This window comes from Equus caballus, chromosome 9 (genome assembly GCF_041296265.1).
Source record: "Equus caballus isolate H_3958 breed thoroughbred chromosome 9, TB-T2T, whole genome shotgun sequence".
Taxonomy (NCBI): Eukaryota; Metazoa; Chordata; class Mammalia; order Perissodactyla; family Equidae; genus Equus; species Equus caballus.
Window position 1 is genome coordinate 55,577,728 of NC_091692.1, and position 19,744 is coordinate 55,597,471.

The 19,744-nt window shown below is 37.9% G+C and overlaps 2 pseudogenes; both read right to left on the reverse strand.

Moving 5' to 3' along the window:
• Positions 1–1,454: 1,454 nt before the first annotated feature.
• Positions 1,455–8,549, reverse strand: LOC138915586 (large ribosomal subunit protein uL15m-like; annotated as a pseudogene).
• A 5,520-nt stretch (positions 8,550–14,069) lies between these two features.
• LOC138915567 (ligand-dependent nuclear receptor corepressor-like protein pseudogene) lies at positions 14,070–15,978 on the reverse strand (annotated as a pseudogene).
• Positions 15,979–19,744: the final 3,766 nt, after the last annotated feature.

The following is a 19,744-nucleotide window of genomic DNA, read 5'->3' on the forward strand; positions in this document are numbered from 1 at the left end:
GTCAACTCCCTGTGTTTGTGGGTTTCTATTTCAGCCAAGTTTTTCATTGAGGGTTAGTTTTACTGTAGGGGTTTCATTGTGAAACACGGATCCTTCAGGGTCCCAGTACAGAGTTCCTCTTCCAGTAGGGATAGTAAAACCCAATCCTCTAGGTTCTAGAGAAGCTCCCCACCCATCCTCCCATACCCATCAACTTAGGGAAGCGGTACACCAGCCTCAGCACTGGATGCTCATTGAGCTTGTTCTGAACTCCTCCTCCTTTGTGGAAAACGAGGCATTGTGCTTTCCTTTATATGACCTCAATTTTGCAGGTACAAGAATGCTTGATATAATTTGTCTTGCATATCCAGGCGTTTACAGTGGAAGGTTTTTCAGATTAGCTACTCATGCACAGTGCCATGCCTTATTTTATTTTTTGTTATGAACAAAAAATGGTGCCTTTAGAAAACATAAATAAGCATTTTCAATGTTTTTTACTATGTATTTGTTCAAATAATGATAAATGTTTTTATTTTACCAAAATGAAGTAATATCAGACACAGTGTCTTCTAACTCTTTTTACTTAAAGATACTTCATGGCTATATTATCCATGTTATTAAACACAACATTTATTAAATACTCATAACTTTTATTGCCTCTATTTTGTACTATTGGATTACTTCAAATATTTTCTGTTAGTCTTCTAATATTGGCTGGTTATGTTTCAAATATTTCAAAATTAAAAGCAGATTTGTGATGATTATCTAAATATTTTCTGATGTGTGGTCTATGTTTTGGCTTATGGTACCTGCTTGATTTCTCTCCAAGGGGAGGTGGTTTTGTATTTTAATTAGGCATGCATCTTCATTATGCACATCAATTCATATAGAACTATTTTAACCCACCACCGAACTTGATTGTCACGGTAGCTGTGCTGCTTTAGTCAACTGGAAACAGAGCAGCTAAATCCCAGATACTCTGGAGTTGGACTGTCCAACACAGTAGCCATTAGCCACATGTGGCTATTGAACACTTGAAATGCAGATAGTCTGAATTGAGATAGGCTGTAAAAGCCAGATTTTGAAAACTTAGTACAAAAAAAGAAGATCAAATATCTCATTACTAAGTGTACACTACGTACACATTGAAATGACAATACTTGGAAATACTGGCTTAAGTAAAACAAATCATTAAAATTAATTTCACCCGTTTAGTCTTACTTCTATTTTTAGTGCTTAGGGGACTGCTGAAGGGCCAGATGGTGAATGGGAAGTTCCTTTTGATAGCGAAAGTACACAACTTTATTCCAAGTGGAGACAAAGGTTGGGGTTACAAGCTGAACAGGTGAAATCCAGTCACATTCGTCTCTCCATCTGACGTTGGGAATGGATCCAGAGAATGGAGATGATGGTTTCACCCAAGTATTTCCGCAATTAGGAGCTCCTTTATGAAATAAATGCATATCTAGCCAGGAAAATAGTCCATTTTTATTCTGGTCTCACGGATATGTACAGGAGAAGAAATTAATAGTAAAATGGTGTGTTCATACATTGTTGTAGACTTTCAAAATACATTTTTAAAAGAACAATTTAATGAAACACATTTATAGCACTTTTTCCATTCTTGAAACTTCCAAAAGTGACTTTTTTCAGATTGAAAACAAAAATGAATTTGCCTCAACTTTTGTTATACTGTTACTAATGAGCTCAGAGTGAAAATTATGTCTTAAAAACATAATAATAATATCTTAAACATAATAATGATAATCTTGAACATAATAAAGATACTATTAAACAGTTGTCTTAAATTTACCAAATAAATAGATGTGCTATTATAAGATAATACTATTCCTGTTGTTTCTCTATCTCTTTCAGGATCATATATGTAACTTCAAAATTAAATCGCCCCTTTTAATTTTCTCTTTTCCACGGCCCAATATTTTCTCACAGAACACAATGTGTTATTATCATCTACCCTAAGTCTATCCTATTGCGTTAGTAAGAAAAACCAACTTAATAGCAGCAGCAACGGATCAACGAGTATATAAAAGCTACGGTGCCTGGCAGCACATTGTTAAACCCTCTGTCATGTGCATTATGGGTACATCAGCCCTTTATGTTCTCACAGAAACATCTTTATATCTACAAGTTTTTGCTACAACTATTTACTTCTGTTTTCTAGCGTAGTACCATTCAAACTGCAATACCTGTTTTCATTACATTTTCCAGAATGACTAGGTACGGTTTTTGAAAGCACATTTTAAAAAATGTACATTGAAAACTTCTATTATGATCTTTTTTTGAAGTAGTGCACCTTTTCTAAAGTATTTTTAATTATTTTATATTTATAAAAATATATTTTGTAAATATCAAGTACCCTATAAAATATATGTATATTATGTTATTTAAATAGAACCTAGAATACTTGACATTCAACAAATATATACTGAATGAATAACTTTTTTGATGACGTTGGCAGTCCTTAGTGGTTGGCTAATCAATTTCCATCCCCAAGGATGTTCTGCCTCTCCCATCTACCAACTGTAGAGGCAGGCATAGTTAAGTCTCAGTGCGTCAGCCTCATTGCCCTTAGAGGGAATCAAATGACACAGCTATGGATAATAAGATGTATATGAAAGTCTGCAAGGGGTGGTCATGAGAAAACTTTTGCTTCCTTATGAACAGGGCAGCTATAGCTTGAACCATTCTCCCCGCTTCTTCCTGCCCTTTAAGGTTATTCTTACTGGAGCCATGGTGATCATCTTAGGGTCTTGGGGAGAGGCCATGAGAATTGCAGATACAGAAACTGCAAGATTATTGAACTGCTATGGCTATTACCGTCACTACCAATTCTTCTTAGGTGATAAAAAATAAGAAAAAAACTAATTTGTTTAAGCCATTGCTAGGCAGACTTTCCTTGACAATGACTATGATAAGAAATAATACAATGACCAAGATGAAAGTATTATTGAGAGCCAGGTCGTAGACATCACTCAAACACAGTGACCGCACCAATTCTTTGTTTTATCGCATGGCCTCCTTTTCCAGTCCTCTTTTCCAACTCTGCTTTCTTGGAAGGGAATTCATGAGCTGTAATACTTGAGGACATTCTCCTCTGTAGGTTTCAGGATTTTCTTATCTGCCATATTCACCACCCGTCCAGGAGCAAGACCAAAGAAAATCTGCCTTGGGTCCTTTCGAGTAGTAACTTTGAAGAGTTCATCTTTAGTAACGTCAGGTAAAATATAACCATACTTCTGGGCGAGTTCAAGTCTTGCTTCAGGAAATTTGGCCGGATCCGCCAGGTCACCACGATTCTTTGCATCAGTATAATACGGCACCAGTGCTTCAGGTGCAAGCATTCGTTTTGGAATGGGTTGTCCACGCAGAAAGAATGGAACAGGTTTGCATAGAATTTCTAAAACAATTTTTAAATTAAAAAAAGAGAAAGGCAAATGTTGACTATTTTATTTACATGATGGTTTTCTTTTAATAATGGTATTTTATAATCATTAATTTTTAAATATGACCAAGATGAGAACTTAATTCCAAGAACTCTTTTAATTAAATAAGCTTGTTTTAAGTAAACAAATGGAAATGCTTAATTTTCAAAAGTTTGTATCTTGAAAGTCAGAGTTACTCCTGGGTTACCAACCATTAGTGAGTTTCTAGACATAGGTAACATTGTATTTAAGCCCTGTGTTCAAAAACAAAAACAAAACCTTTTTATGACCTACTGGCTGAGGTCTATCAGAGGACAGAGCCCCACCAGCCACAGCACTAATAAGAAATCCTGAAACAGAAAACAGAGGTGTCCAAACGGCAAGTCAAACAGCCATGAGGACTTTTACAATCCTCACATGCAGCCAGCATGAGACAAAGAGGGAGAGAAGAAAATGACTGCGGAGCAAGCTTACCCAGACTTCTGGGATCACAGAAGGCTGTAGTAACGACACCACCACTCTCTTCGATTGCAGCAATGGCTAGTTCCGAAGCCAACTGTACTTCAATATTAACTTTCGCCTTAAAGGTATCAGCACCCTGTAACACGTCAAAATAGTCTGTGAGTAGCTAGCTTGGCTAAAAGTAAATTAACTATGGCAAGCTTCCTTTTTACACTGTGTTTCCTCCTCCAAAATGCCCACAATGTAACAGCAATTCCTACTTCAAAGACTTCTGCTTCCAGGTCCTATCAAATAACATCAAATTCTTTTACATTTTCTAGGCCCCCTTCTTTTACCAATTTTCCTTCCCTGTGAGCAGAGATGACTATATTTTCACTTGATGTATTTCGTAGACACCAATATAAGCACCCATTCCCAGTACTTCGGTAATAGTTGGCTGTTTAACCCTCATAACAACCCTATGACAGGATTATTGCTAAACCAACTTCACAGATGGGGAAACTGAAGCACAGATAGGTTAAATACCTTGCCCAAAATCACAAAGCTAGGATTCTAACCCAGACAGTCCAGCCACAGTATGTGTTCTTAACCACAACATTATGCTGTAGGATACAGATCATGACTTATCTTCCTATCCCTTAACAAGCAAGAGGCCAAGAGAAGGTTAAAGAGGGGGACGAGTGGGCTAGAATCAGCGAAAGAATAAAATATCTGAGCTTTGGAGGGGTCACCCCCTCTAAGAAAAAAGGGAGCAAAGGACAACAGAAATTCACTTTGCATTCATTATTGACTTTACTACAGCCTCTAAACTGACAGAAAATAAGTTTACCTTTCCCTACCATGGTCAACACTGAAAAATGTAGTCCTGAACTTTTTTAAGTTCTACTTTTGATCACTTTAGTTAGGATGTGCTATATTTTAATTTCAAAACAGATTCTGACAAAAATAAAAAGATGGCATCATTACCATTCTTTTTGTAGTGATAAGAATTTTTTCCTATTTTGGTGTGGTTGAAACAAGCTGGCTCCCAATCAAGTTCCTTTTATTAATTATGAACCTTTAATATATTTAAAAAATATTCCATCAATTCTAAGATACACTTTTTCCATCTATGATACCGACCTGCATTTTAATAATTATGGTACGTTTGACTCAATAAAGTAAGGTCTTGCCATATTATTTGTGATTTTTTTTTTTTTTTCTGCTGAGGAAGATTCACCCTGAGCTAACATCTGTTGCCCGTCTTTCTCTATTTTGTCTGCGGGTTGCTGCCAGAGCATGGCCGTCGACGAGTGGTGTGGGTCTGTACCCAGGAACTGAACCCAGGCCACAGAAGGGGAGGGCGCCAAACTTAACCACTAGGCCACAGGGCCAGCCCCTATAATTTGTGATTTTTAATTACTATTCCATAGATTGCTTGACCACTCCCCATCCTTGGACATTGGGGTTAGTTGCAGTATTTTAAGTATTATAAAAGCATTTTTAGGAATGTCTTTCTATCAGTTAGGTTTATTTTGTTTTTCCTTGAAAACATGTCTTTCCAAATTGGTAATTTTATGCTGAAGGATCAGAAAGTCTTATTATCCACTATTTACTACAAATCTGAAATCAATTTACAGCGCTGTAAACGATGTGGAACTGTACTTACACAACCACTGCCCTGGTGTCGTTTTCAGGATTATTTTTGTTAGTTTAATAGACACATACCTGTGAGTTGCTGGGATGCGCAGTTTAACAGCTGAAGAGGTCACGGATTTTTCCATGTCAATTTACATGTGCATTCCCTTATACACCCAGAGTAGGATACTGAGACTTAATCGCATATTTGGTAATCTATCTTCAAATCATCTTATTTGAAAATCCTTTATCCGTAAGGTTTACTTTTTCAAAGGAATCTAAAAGGTTTTTCCATAAACATATGCCTCCCTCTAGTGGACACTAAGTTACTCACACAGTTACATTACTGACAACAAGGAGGAGGAGCAGTTAATTAACAACACGTTTATTTGCTTATGAAATGCCTGGCCAATGTCTATAAATAGAAAAGTCCTTTACTGCGATTAGAATTGGATTTGATCCCTTTCTTCCATAAATACTGAGTTATTATCATGAGCCAATATTTCCAATATTGCAAACATAGGAATGAATCACAGTACCTGCTCTCAAAGAACTTACATCACACTGAGGAAGACAGTGAAAAATAAATGCATTACTTAGTAATAAATGTCAGGTGTTCATATATTCAAAGAAAAAATACTTCGGGCAGAGTAATGCAGACAGAGTACGACTGTGGGGGAAGCGGGTGGGGGCTGAGTGTTCCTTTATAAAAGAAAATCAAAAAAGACCTTTCTGATATTATCAGATCTGAACAGAGAACCAAAGGGAGGGAGGGAACAAGCTGAACGGACACACGGGAGAAGAGCATTCCCGGACCATGGGAACAGAGGCCCCTCGACGTGATCATGCTGGCTTTCTAAAACCACAACTGAGTATAAACACAATCACCACTATGTAATGGTTATAACAATTCAAAAGGGATAAAAACAAAGGAGGCAGAGTATAGATTATATGAAAATCAGAAATAGCCTCCTATCTAACTCCAAAAATACTAATCCAGACTTACCTCCTCTACCAGCTGGACACCATAATCCCTTTTATATGGCTGGATGGTCACACCTCTCCCATTGACAAGCTGGGTTAAGTCAATAGGCTGAGTAGGATCAACTCGACCCAAATCAATAAGACACTGCAGCCTGTTGAGACTCAAAGGCTGATACCGGCGTCTGAAGCTACAAAACAAGAAAGTAACAGTTGGAAAACTCAACTCTCTTCCTCTTAAGTTCTCCAAATCAACTTAAAAGTTTTGTTCTCTATTTTCCTCCAACAATTTAGATGGTAACAAAATAAGACCCTCCTGACTACAACAGAAACGTTATACTGCTTGATTTTTGGTAACGACACAAAACCAGTATTTCCTTTATTTTGCTAAAAATACTTTGCCTCTTAAGCATTTTACTTCACTCATTTACACAAATCAACAAACAAATTTGGGGAAAATTTAACCCACTATCTGAATTATGCATGAATGGAACTCAAAGTAACCATGGTAGTTGTCATTTATTGGGTAATCACAATGAGCCAGGTTTTTATATATATTATTGCTAAGCCTCTAAACAACCAGGAGAGCAGGCATCATTATCTCCATTTTGCAGGCTCAATGTCTGGGCTTTTTTCCCTGCTATTCCAAACTAATTGCACGACTAAAGATGCTTCAGAGGAACAGGGGCAAAAGTTTGCTTCAAAGTGACTATCAATTTCTACCAAGCTATTTTTTAGGTGATTCTCAGCGAAAAACAGGGCTTTCTACTTTAAAAAGCAGAACAACCTACCTATGTCCTTCATTAAACCCGTATTTTGGGATTTGTATGTAAAATGGAGTCTGGCCTCCCTCAAAGCCCAGTCGGGGCCGGGTTCCTCTCTGTCGTTCTCCTTTATCTGTCGCCTCTGCCACATCTTCTACCTCTTCTCCGCCCCCTCGGTCGTCTTTCCTAAAGGAAAGAACAAAGTTTTATGATCTACAGATGCCTTTTTATAAACTGTATCTCATCTTTTCGTTGTATATTTTTTGTTACACCATTTATTCATCCAACCAACCAGTACTAGCTAACACTACCTTGTGCCAAGCACTGTCCTAGCTGCTCTAGCGTCCAAACACTCTAAATCAGCATCTTTGCCTCTGAAGATGTACCTAATTCTTGCAACCAAAGTGCAAGCTGTGTTTCAAAGGCAAACTTCCAAGGATGGGATGGGGATAAGGGTTCTACAACAGGCTCGAACGGAAAAAAACCTAGAGTTAAACATCCACAACAAACAAAGCTTACATGATAGTTAAGAAATTCTATTTTGGAATTGTAAATATGTCATTGCTACCCATACATTATTTTATTTAAAGATTAATTTATAAAGAAAACATTTTTCTTAATTTACTTCCTGTCACTTCACGAAGGCAACGAACTGATTTTCAAAATTACAGTACGTCACCTAACAGCTTTTCTGGCTGTATTTAGTGATTTGAAGAGACATCTAACGGAATAAATCAATTCAACTCTTTCCCATGAAGCTATACTGGAAAAGTCCTTCATTTTAATTCCAATTTTGAACGGGACAATCATTTTGCAGTGCGACTTCGCTCCTACGCCCTAGCATAATTATGCTTTTAAGCATAAACCGTATTGCGAGTTGACACCACGCGAGAAGATTTTCCTCTGCAGTTAAGGAGAACAGGGACTCAGAAACCCTACCTCCATCCCAATACCCTCTGGAGTAAGCAGTCCCCGGAAAGCGCGGGCAGTGCAGGGCCGCTTCCATCGCCCCGTGCGCCAGCGCTTGCCCGCAACGCCACCAGCCACTTACCAGTTTCCTGGAGCCCGGATTCGGCTTTAAGTTGGCCAGGCTAACCCGGGGCAGGGTCCGGAGCAGGTCCAGAGCCCTGGACCCACTGCCCTGCACCGAACCTGCCATGACCCCCCAGCAAGAGCCTCCAAGGGCACCGGGCCGCGTCGGAGCCCACGTGGTCTGGGGCGCTGCTTTACGGCTGCGGCCCCGCCCCTGTCGCAGTGCCGCGAGCGCGCCAGCGCCCTGGAATCCGGCAGCGGCTTCGGAAGCTTTAGAAGACTGACATGTCGGTGTTGCTCTGCCTTTTTTTTTTTTTGTAAATTCGCTGCGGATGTCTTCATGGTTTGAGAGATCGTGGCTTGAGCCCGGGCTTGAACGTCCGGTGTTCTCTTCCGCCACAGCAAACGCGCACTGCAAACGCTGCGGTCTGCGGTCCTCAAGAGGCAGCGTCTTCTCTGACCGCGCCGTGGAGAATGAGATAACCTGAGCGCAGAATTACTAATTTTGAATTTGGCTAATCAAACACAGTGAGATTAAACAATACTCAGAGTCCAGCTAGTAAAATGCCTGGCTAATACTAACCTGTGTAATGAAATTCAACCTACGCATTCCCATCAGTGTGCTTCTACGTCTACTGCATTGACCCACCGAGTTGCTGAGATACGAACTTCACTGAGCTGCTCGTGATGACAGGTGCCATAGGAGCGCTTGGCACGTGTCATCGCTGTGTTGTCAGCCTTATTCGATCAATAGCTTGTGGAGGTAGATGTTACTACCTTTTACGGACCGGGACGGTAAGGGTTGGCAAGGTCGGGTAGCTTGACCAAGGTCTCACAACAAGCGGCAGAGCCAGGACTCACACTTACACTGCCTCCTAGTAGAACAGTAGTGTTTCCTAGGATATAAAATTGAATATCTGCAGCATAGAACACATAACATTATTTTCAAGCTAAAAAATAGCTTCCCTATTTTTGTCTTAAGTGAATGTGGTATAGAAAACAAGGTTCCTTTCTTTTTCTTTCTCTTATTCTTTTTATATTTCACTTGTCTCGCTGGGGAGTTTTCTTTCTGGTTCCTCTTAGTGATCACAAATAGTGAAGGAGAGAAATTTTTGGAGGGGAGCTACTTCTATGTTTAATTAAACCCTTTTCAACTTATTTTAAAACAAGTATAAAATACTACAGAAAGAAAAATTTGCATTCATGCTTTATTTAAGCAATATTTATGAGCAAGACACTGAAACCTGTTACTGAAAAATATACGTGGATGAAGTCAAACAAGATCTCGCTCCCACGTTGTTTGAAATCGAGTAGGACAGACTTTCCCAAATTGAGTATTTTATAAAAGTTAAAAAAAAAAAGTACGTCTCTTGTGGACCTAATAATGCAAATTCAAGAAAAATACAGATATATGAGTTCTATAAAACAATGTGAAGATAAAGTCCAGACTCTATTTAGAAGTACAAAAGAAAATACTGAAAAAAAATAAGCTAGTTCCTGCCTTTAAGAGGTTTCACTTCAATATATTTCATAATCTTTTCTTTAGAATTTTCATACTTCTGAGAGGAAAATTACAAAATATGTTGCAAAATGTGCCCTCATCTACAGAAATATATACAATTTTTTTCTCTACCTAGAAAATCGTTTGCATTAAGTAATGAACTTTTGGATGAGTGTTAACACCAATAATGTTTCTCATGGAAAAAATGTGTATTGAATAAATGAGATACAGGAAATAAAAAACAATGTGCTGCATTTCTTGCAAGTAGATGCTCTTTGTTGTGTAGGTTATATAATGCTATTGGTGAACATCCGTTAATAATAGTGGAAATAATTGTTTGTAGTTAATTGTAGGCCGTTTGTTTATCCCATATCCAACATGTTGATGAAGCATATAAAACTGTCAAAATAATTTAATGAGTTTCATCTGTGTTTTAAGAATGTAGTTTAAGGTGTGTGGTGAATAAGTCATCAACCCTTACCTGAAGCCTATAGTTTTACATCATCATTATCACTGCATGATAATACTTACTAAGCACCCACCTGCTTGGGGTGTTGTGCTATACTCTGTTTAAATGATGTTAATGAGACCTTGCCATAAGAAAACATCTCAACAAGAGATTTAAAGTCCATCCTAATTCCAGTCCCAGTTGATAGTGACTACTGAATCATTACGTAAAAAGAATAAAACAAGCCCTGTAAAGATGGTGTAATTTGAAGTTCCTTGGGAAGGCCTCTTTCTCACACACTCCCAAATAATTTTCCCCTACCTATCCCAGTGCCTTAACAGTCTGCCAACAGAGATGAATTCTTTTGAGCTCATTATTTAGAGTTAAAATTCTCAAGGTGGGTAGAGAATGAGAGAGGGGGATGAAAATAAAAGGGGATAAATTTATCACATGAGGTACTTGGTATGAACCGTAATACTAATACACCGTGCAGTGAAGCATCTGATCAATTTAACCCTCTGTTTCTGAGATTAAAAAACAAAAACATGCATATAAAACTCTCCCATCTAATCTCCCTAAATGAGATCACACATTAAATAATATTTGGCAGGGATGGGAACAGGAGGAGGAAGGGAATTTCAGTTATTAGATTATTACTGATTTTTACCATGAGCCAAAACCAAATCATTTTTATTTTTTATTTATTTTTTAAATTTAAGTGCAAAAGCACTGAAGAGCTTTACTACAAATTACAACCTAGAAACACGTTAACTGAACAATTAAAATTCATACAATCAGATTTAGATATATAACAACACAAAGTAGGAACAGAATTACAGTACAACACAAGACAGATACATGAATTCATTAGAAAATATTGTAATAAATAATTCATGAATCATAGAGCAATTGATTTATGCATAAATATAACTAATTGCCTAACAATCAGTTTATATTAACAAAATCTGTCAAAATCAAGGCAGCCAGAGTTTTACTAAATTACTGTGACAATGGAAATACTGCAATTAAAAAACAAATACAAGTATTTGTACTGTAAACAACTAAAAAAATCAGTCTCACTAAAGTTAGTATACAATTTAATATAAAATTATCATTAGCTACCAGAAATGGTTTAAACAACTTTACTGAGCAGTAGTTTTCTAAAAACAGAGGCACCGTTTTTTCTTTTCCTTCTTTTTTTTTTTAAAATATAAAATACTTGAGGAACATTCAAATAAGTAGAAAGCACATAATGGTTGCTTTCACCTTCATTAAAAGTCTGCTGAAACTGGATTTTTCAGAAAATTGTCAATTAATAAGTAATAACTGGTAACTAAATTTATAAAGTACTTTGAAAGTTTAACATAGAGAATATCTTAATGGAATCACTGGGGGGAAGGGGAAGCCATAAATTTCCCTGCCTTTCCAAGTTTGTATGATCAAAAGTGAACTCAGTAACTAGAAACATTTTGTTTCTTTTAAAAGTTAGGAGTTGGGGGCTGGCCCCGTGGCCGAGTGGTTAAGTTCGCGCGCTCCGCTGCAGGCGACCCAGTGTTTCGTTAGTTCGAATCCTGGGCGCGGACATGGCACTGCTCATCAGACCACGCTGAGGCAGCGTCCCACATGCCACAACTAGAAGAACACACAACGAAGAATATACAACTATGTACCGGGGGGCTTTGGGGAGAAAAAGGAAAAAATAAAAAAATCTTAAAAGTTAGGAGTTGATCATTACCTACAAACTATCAAAAAATATTTAATTTACTATTTCTGACCAAAAATAAATAATACAAGTACTAAAACGCGGCAAATTAACTATAATATTACCTATAAAACTACTGAGCACTGTGAAGTCAATAGCAAAATGATCCCTGATTTTATGAATCCTGTCAAGTTTTTGGTCAGGTCATCTTTTAAATGATATAAAAGTGTTCTGTAAGTATCCCTTTACTATAAACTTCTCAATCAATTTATTAATGTAAATATAGTGTGAGGAATAAAAAAGCTCAATACAATATAAATATTATGTAATGCCTTCAAGCCCCCAAATTTTTGCAAGTAAAATTCTGTATAAAGAGGTCAATAAAATTGTGTTGAAACATTAACTTTGCTTTTCACTGGGGGCGCGGGGGGCGGGGAGGGGAAATACATTAAATCATCCAAGTTCTGGCCCTCACAAAATATGGCTTAATTCTTTAAAAAGAAAGATGACCCTGACATCTGCTGTTTTGCAATCTATTATGTATACTTTCTTGGGGGAATAAAAAAGAGCGAGAGGATTCATACCCTAGCATGCAGGTAACATTAATTGCTGAAGAGGGTTCAGTATAGATCGAAGAGACCAAATATCTACTTGGTTGTGTATTTCCCTCTCTTCAGTTTCCTTATACATATGTAAGCAGTTTTTCAATGTAATAGCTGAAAATCTCTTTAGTATTACATGTATATGTGATTATTAGATACACACAAACACAAGTGTAAAAACACAAGTATTTGACAAGGTGCACTTATTTTTTAAATTCAGCTTTAAGTATTCCTTTTGGACTTAGGAAAACTGGCTTAGAAAAATGATCAGAACCTGACTTTTAACAGAGCAAAGGGGCACTCGGAGAACTGTGAACATATGAAGCAAATCCCCAATCTTTATATGGAGGCACATGCTTTATAACATTTTACCACTAAAACGGCATACTCCATAAATCCAACATGGATACTCTGAACCACATTTTAAAACTGCTATATAAAAATTACTGGTCTCTTTTATGAGGCTAGTAAAAGTTAAAATGCACTGCCCAGCTTCTAACTGCCCAATTAGTAGAGTTTACATTACTGAAAGTTCAAAACAGCTTCAGTGTTAAATATTTGTAAATCCATTTAAGACCCTGAACAAACTGCAAATTTGGTTATTAGCAAAATGATAATGTATCGCCCACCAAAATGAAATCTGTAATTCATTTTTGATAAACTGAAAATGTTTTGAAATGTCACAGCAGCAAATATATTAAAGTTACACTGAGGTTTTTCAATAGTAGGAGTCTATCACAATCCTTAAAATTTAAAGTAGTCATAACATCAACCAACCAGCACATTTAAACCAAAATGATCATTCTCAAGCTTTTTCTGTGCCCATTATAAACATGCTCTAAGTTGCATTCCAACTTTCTTTTCTAATCTTACACATTAGCTTATTTTTCAAATGAAAAACAAAATTAAATTATTTTAATAATTAAATTTAAATTACTTTTTGTTCTTAGTATTCCATCTTATATTAAAGGATTTTATAGCTCCTGGGGTTAACAATGTGTCAGTTTTTTTCAAAAAGTGTATACCTTATAAACCCCAACTTCCTGCTACAACAACTGTTAAATGATAAATATTAAATTTCATTATACATATCATTTAAGGTTTTCTTGTCTATTCCTGGTGGATGCACTTGAGTGCATTTCATATTTCATAGAATGCACTGTAGTGTCCTAATACTGTATATATTAATTTTTCTTAGTATGGAGATAGCTGCGTATTTAAACTCTGATTGGTTGGTTGACGTACTTACAGTAACTCTAAGTATGTTAGGTAAAAATGTTTAAAAACTATTAATATCATATTTCCATTATAAGATGGTTTAACTGAATGGCTGGGGTGGTCTTTCACCTATAAAAATGTTTCACTTGACAATTACTTGTTTTCCCACAACGCTTTATGCTATTGACTACTAAAGAAAACCTCAATCTTTTTCACCTATTTATACAAGGATTAAATACAAACTATCAGAATTAAGTAAGCAACTATATAATTCTGTCCACAGTGAAAACCCTGAATAAAACTTTTTTTCAAAAGGCATGTAAGTGGTTTTTCAACTGCAAAATTTCATGTCTCCTGTCAGAGTGAGCATCTGTAATTCCCACGTGTGTGTATATAGACACACAAACACACACCTGTGCACATACACACACACACACAAACACACGTACAAACATTTTCCTAACAAGTAATCTACACAGGCTTGCTGCTGTTTTTGCAGCTGCCAGTCCCTGAATCTGTCATATTATATAACCCAGTGTCTGGTACTCGGAGTTTCTTCGGAGGAGGAGTCTTCAGTGTTCCAGATCTTTCTTTTACCTTGTATTCTAAAGTGCCGTGAGGTACCCCATAAATTCCTTGTGCTTTGGAAGCACTCATTTTGCCACTCATTACCATTGCAATAGCCTCTTCCATTATTTCATGATCATACTGCCGATAACGGCCACGTTTTTTCCTGGGCTGCTTATTATCTTTTCGATCCAATCCATCTTCAGTATTTTCAGAGGTTCCATCAACTGTTCCATTTTTAGAATTAAGACACAAAGGAGAGAGGTCCCCGGGTAGAAAGTAAGAGTCAACACTTGAGTGAGTTACGGGCCCAGAACATTCTATTTTCTTCTGTTTAGGGAGTATATTTTTCAGTTTTTGGAGAGCTGATCCTTCTAGGACTGGAGAGGTTTTGGAAACTTGATACATAACATCCAGCAGACCAGGACCATCAGGTTGTGGTTTTGAAACAGAACTTACTCGTAGTTGAGGAATTTTTAACTGTACAGTAGGACGTGAAGTTTCATATTGTAGGCTTTCATTTTTTTCTTTAAATTAGATTGAGTTTACTTTTTTCTGTGCGCTCTGCTTGAGCTCTTGCCCACAGGGCTACTTTATGCAGCACTGCACAAGTTTCTTTACTGTCTTTATATGAGTAACTATCACTGAAATCTCGAGCTTTGTTTTTAAAAGATGCAGGCTTCCCTGCTGGTAAGGCTTCTAAGTGGAGAAGTAAAGTTTTTTGAGGTATGCCTGCTTTATTTCTGTCCAGTGCTCCAGACTGAATGTCTTTCAAAGCTTTTGAGAGCAAACCATCTGCAAACTCAGCACTTCTCTCCACATAGTCCTCTCTGTTTCTCTGTAGTCTCCCAGCCATTGAATTTTCAGAAGAAGGATCGCATACGGACGACTCTTCAGATTTTATGCTGGTTTTCTTTGTAGAGAGATCTAACACTCCATCCCCTTGCTGAGTATTTTGTTCTTGCATTCGATTCACAGTGAGGTCTAAGGGGCCTTCCTGTTCTTCCTGAAGGGAGTTTTCTGCTTGATTCATTTGAATACTTTTACATATTAGACTTGGTCCAATTGAACCATTTCTATTCTCTTGAATTTTACCACTTTTTGAAATATACTCAATTGCAAACTGACGTATCATCTTTTTCATTAATTCCTGAGCAACTAGGGGAATGTTAGGATCACAGTTCTGAGGAAGGTCTTTCTTTCGAAAGAGTGCATTTAGCTAATTTTCTGCTTGGCATTCAGTCTTTCAGTGTTGGACTGGCCCTGAGATGACAGTTTCTCTGTTGGTGTTGACTGTGAAGAATCAAGAGATGGTAGACAATCCTTCAAATAAACTCAGGGCTCTTCGTAGCCGTGGTCTATAAAGCCCTTCTAAAATACTCTCAAAACCTACACAGTGCATGAGACGGTGGCGCCAAGAGTCGAGTTCCCGCCGGCATCCTCTCCTCTCCGCCGCGCACCGAGGGCTCCAGCACCGGGCGGCGAGGGCAGCGGCCACTCTCTCTCTTCCCTTGTCCATCCGCGTCCCGCGTCACGCGCCCTCATTTACATACGAGCGGCGCAGGCACGAGGCAGGGGCGCGAGCCCCGGAGCGCCAAAAACAAATCATTTTAAGAATGAGACCAAGAATAGACTCATTTTGTAATGATCAAAGTTGAGGAGCAGAAAACAACCAGAGATGTGCTTTTCCTCAGTGAAGGCGGGAGGAAGCCAGGGGCAGGAGGGCAGTGAATCCCTTTGATACTGGGAGAAAACCAATTCCGAGAGAGCCAATCAGAGGGCACGGGAAGGGGCTGGAAATAAATGTCACCTCGACAAAACCTACCCAGTTGTATCAAAGCTTGGCCCTGACTTCAAGGCCTTCATTCGCAGTTAAATAGTTTCTGTTTTAATTTTATTAAAGTATACTAACGCATACATTTGTTATGAAAAAAATCAAGTCATACAAAATAATAATGAGGGACAAAAGTTCTCCACAGGCAATTACTTTTCACTTTGTTTTTTATTTCTTCCGGTGACTGCCTCCATATTTATAAATTAAAGGATCTCAATCACTAATTGTTTTATCAATTTTTGACATTGTGGATTCACTTATGACAGGTGAGGATTTAGATAATTTAAACTATTTCCTCTTAGTATTTTAGTTATTTTATGATAAACCGTATAATTTAAATAAGGTAAGTACTTCAAACATCTGTTTTTTTGGATTTTCAACTTTCAAAATTATACATTAGCTCCTCACTCTGTGCGAGATGAAGATACTTACACACCTAACCTCTCACACTTCTTTGCTCCTTCTACTTGCCAACTTCTGTTAGCTATATATTTTCTTTAACATTGTTATAGATTATAATGTACTTATACACTTTAAGTGATCATTTAGGGTAAATAAGAAGCTACAACAATCACTGTATTTGCTCTCTCTAGAACACTTTTCATTATTGCCCTCTTTCCTGGCCACAAAGAACTGGCTTTCAGGTTGACAAGCTTTCTTTAAATTCCTGATCACAAACCTTAAGCTGGTCATCCTTTTCCAGGGTTTTAGAAAACTTACTTTTTCGCTCTCCGCGATGACTATTTTGTATGTTCTCTCTTGGCCAATGATTTTCCTTTACACTTCAGAAAAAAGTCACGAGATAGGGAACTTCTCCCACATCCCACCACTAAATGTACAATCCTTCCTACAACTGCATTTATCTTCTGCATCATATTAAAGAGAAGGAAGTGGCTTTTCTTCTGTTAATCTTCAGTCTTTCCAGCTGTGATCTGGACTCCTATGTCTGCTACCCACTTAGGGGTTTAGTTGTTTTCCTTATCCCCTCTCTTTACTGCATCATCAATCTCTCCTCAGGCTGGATGGTCTCTTCATCATAAAAAATGTTGTAATATCGCTCATCTTAAAAAAACAAAGACAAAACACCACTTTTCTTTACCCCGTAATCCCTCTAGCTGAGCCTATTTCTCTGCTTGCTTTCATAGCAAAACTTCTTGAAAGAGTTCTACGTGGACTCTCTTTTCCTCCTCTTTGATTCATACGTTTTCCTATGAATAACCTCCATATTGCCAAATCTGATAAGAAATGCAAATCAAAATCACAATTGAGATGTCACCTCACAAATGTTAGGATGACTATTACCAAAAAACAAAAAATGGCAAGTGTTGGCAAGGATGTGGAGAAATTGGAACCCTTGTACACTGTCGATGGGAATGTAAAATGGTGCAGCCACTATGGAAAACAGTATGGAGGTTCCTCAAAAAATTAAAAGTAGGGGCTGGCCCAGTGGTGTAGTGGTTAAGTTCAGCTCTCTCCGCTTCTGCAGCCCAGGTTTGCAGGTTCAGATCCCGGGTGCAGACATACACCGCTTGTCAAGCCATGCTGTGGTAGCAACCCACATATAAAATAGAGGGAGATTGGCACAGACGTTAGTTCAAGGCCACTCTTCCTCAAGCACAAAGGGGAAGATTGGCAGCAGATGTTAGCTTAGGGCCAGTCTTCCTCAAAAAAAAGAAAAATTAAAAATAGAGGCTGGCCTGGTGGTATAGTGGCGAAGTTCATTCGCTCCACTTTGGCGGCTGGGGTTTCATGGGTTCAGATCCCAGGTGTGGGCCGACACACCATTCATCAAGCCACTCTGTGGTGGCATCCCACGTACAAAAAATAGAGGAAGACTGGGGCCAACCCGATGGCATAGTGGTTAAGTTCGTGTGCTCCACTTTGGCGACCTGGGGTTCGGAGGTTCAGATCCTGGGCATGGACCTAGCACCATTCGTCAAGCCACACTGTGAAAGCATCCCACATACAGTAGAGGAAGATTAGCACAGATGTTAGCTCAGCGACAATCTTCCTCAAGCAAAAAGAGGAAGATTGGCAACAGGTGTGTTAGCTCAGGGTCAATCTTCCTCACCAAAAAAAACCACATTAAAATAGACTACCACATGATCCTGCAATTCTACTCCTCGGTATATATGCAAAGACTTGAAATTAGGATTGTGAAGAGATATCTACACTCCCACATTTATTGCAGCATTATTCACAATAGTCAAGATATAGAAACAACTCAAATGTCCATCAATAGTCAAGTGGATAAAGAAAATGAGGAAAATGCGAGATAGACACACAATTAAACATTATTCAAACTTAAAAATTAAGGAAATACTACCATTTGTAAAAGCATAGATGGACCCGGAAGATATTATGCTAACTGAATACCATTCACAATCGCAACAAAAAGAATAAAATACCTCGGGGTAAATTTAACCAAGGAAGTGAAGGACCTATATAATGAAAATTGCAAGGCCTTTCTGAGAGAATTGGATGACGACATAAGGAGATGGAAAGACATTCCATGTACATGGATTGGAAGAATAAACATAGTTAAAATGTCCGTTCTACCTCAAGCAATCTACAGATTCAACGCTATCTCATCAGAATCCCAATGACATTCTTTACAGAATTAGAACAAAGAATCCTAAAATTTATATGGGGCCACAAAAGACCCCGAATTGCTAAAGCAATCCTGAGAAAAAAGAACAAAACGGGAGGCATCACAATCCCTGACTTCAAAACTTACTACAAAGCTACAGTAATCAAAACAGCATGGTACTGGTACAAAAACAGGTGAACAGATCAATGGAATAGAATTGAAAGCCCAGAAATAAAACCACACATCTATGGACAGCTTACCTTCGACAAAGGAGCTGAGTGCATACAATGGAGAAAAGAAAGTCTTTTCCAAAAATGGTGCTGGGAAAACTGGAAAGCCACATGTAAAAGAATGAAAACTGACCATTCTTTTTCACCATTCACTAAAATAAACTCAAAATGGATCAAAGACCTAAAGGTGAGACCTGAAACCATAAGGCTTCTAGAAGAAAACGTAGGCAAGTACACTCTCTGACATCAGTATTAAAAGGATCTTTTCGGACACCATGTCTTCTCAGAGAAGGGAAACAACAGAAAGAGTAAACAAATGGGACTTCATCAGACTAAAGAGCTTCTTCAAGGCACATGAAAACAGGATTGAAACAAAAAAAACAACCCACTAACTGGGAAAAAATATTTGCAAGTCATATATCTGACAAAGGCTTGATATCCATAATATATAAGGAACTCTCACAACTCAACAACAAAAAAAATCAAACAACCCGATCAAAAAATGGGCTGGAGACATGAACAGACATTTCTCCAAAGAAGATATACAGATGGCTAATAGGCACATGAAAAGACGCTCATCATCGCTGATCATCAGGAAAATGCAAATGAAAACTACACTGAGATATCACCTTACACCCATTAGAATGACAAAAATATCTAAAGCTAATAGTAACAAATGTTGGAGAGGTTGTGGAGAGAATGGAACCCTCATACACTGCTGGTGGGAATGCAAACTACTGCAGCCGCTATGGAAAACAGTATGGAGATTCCTCA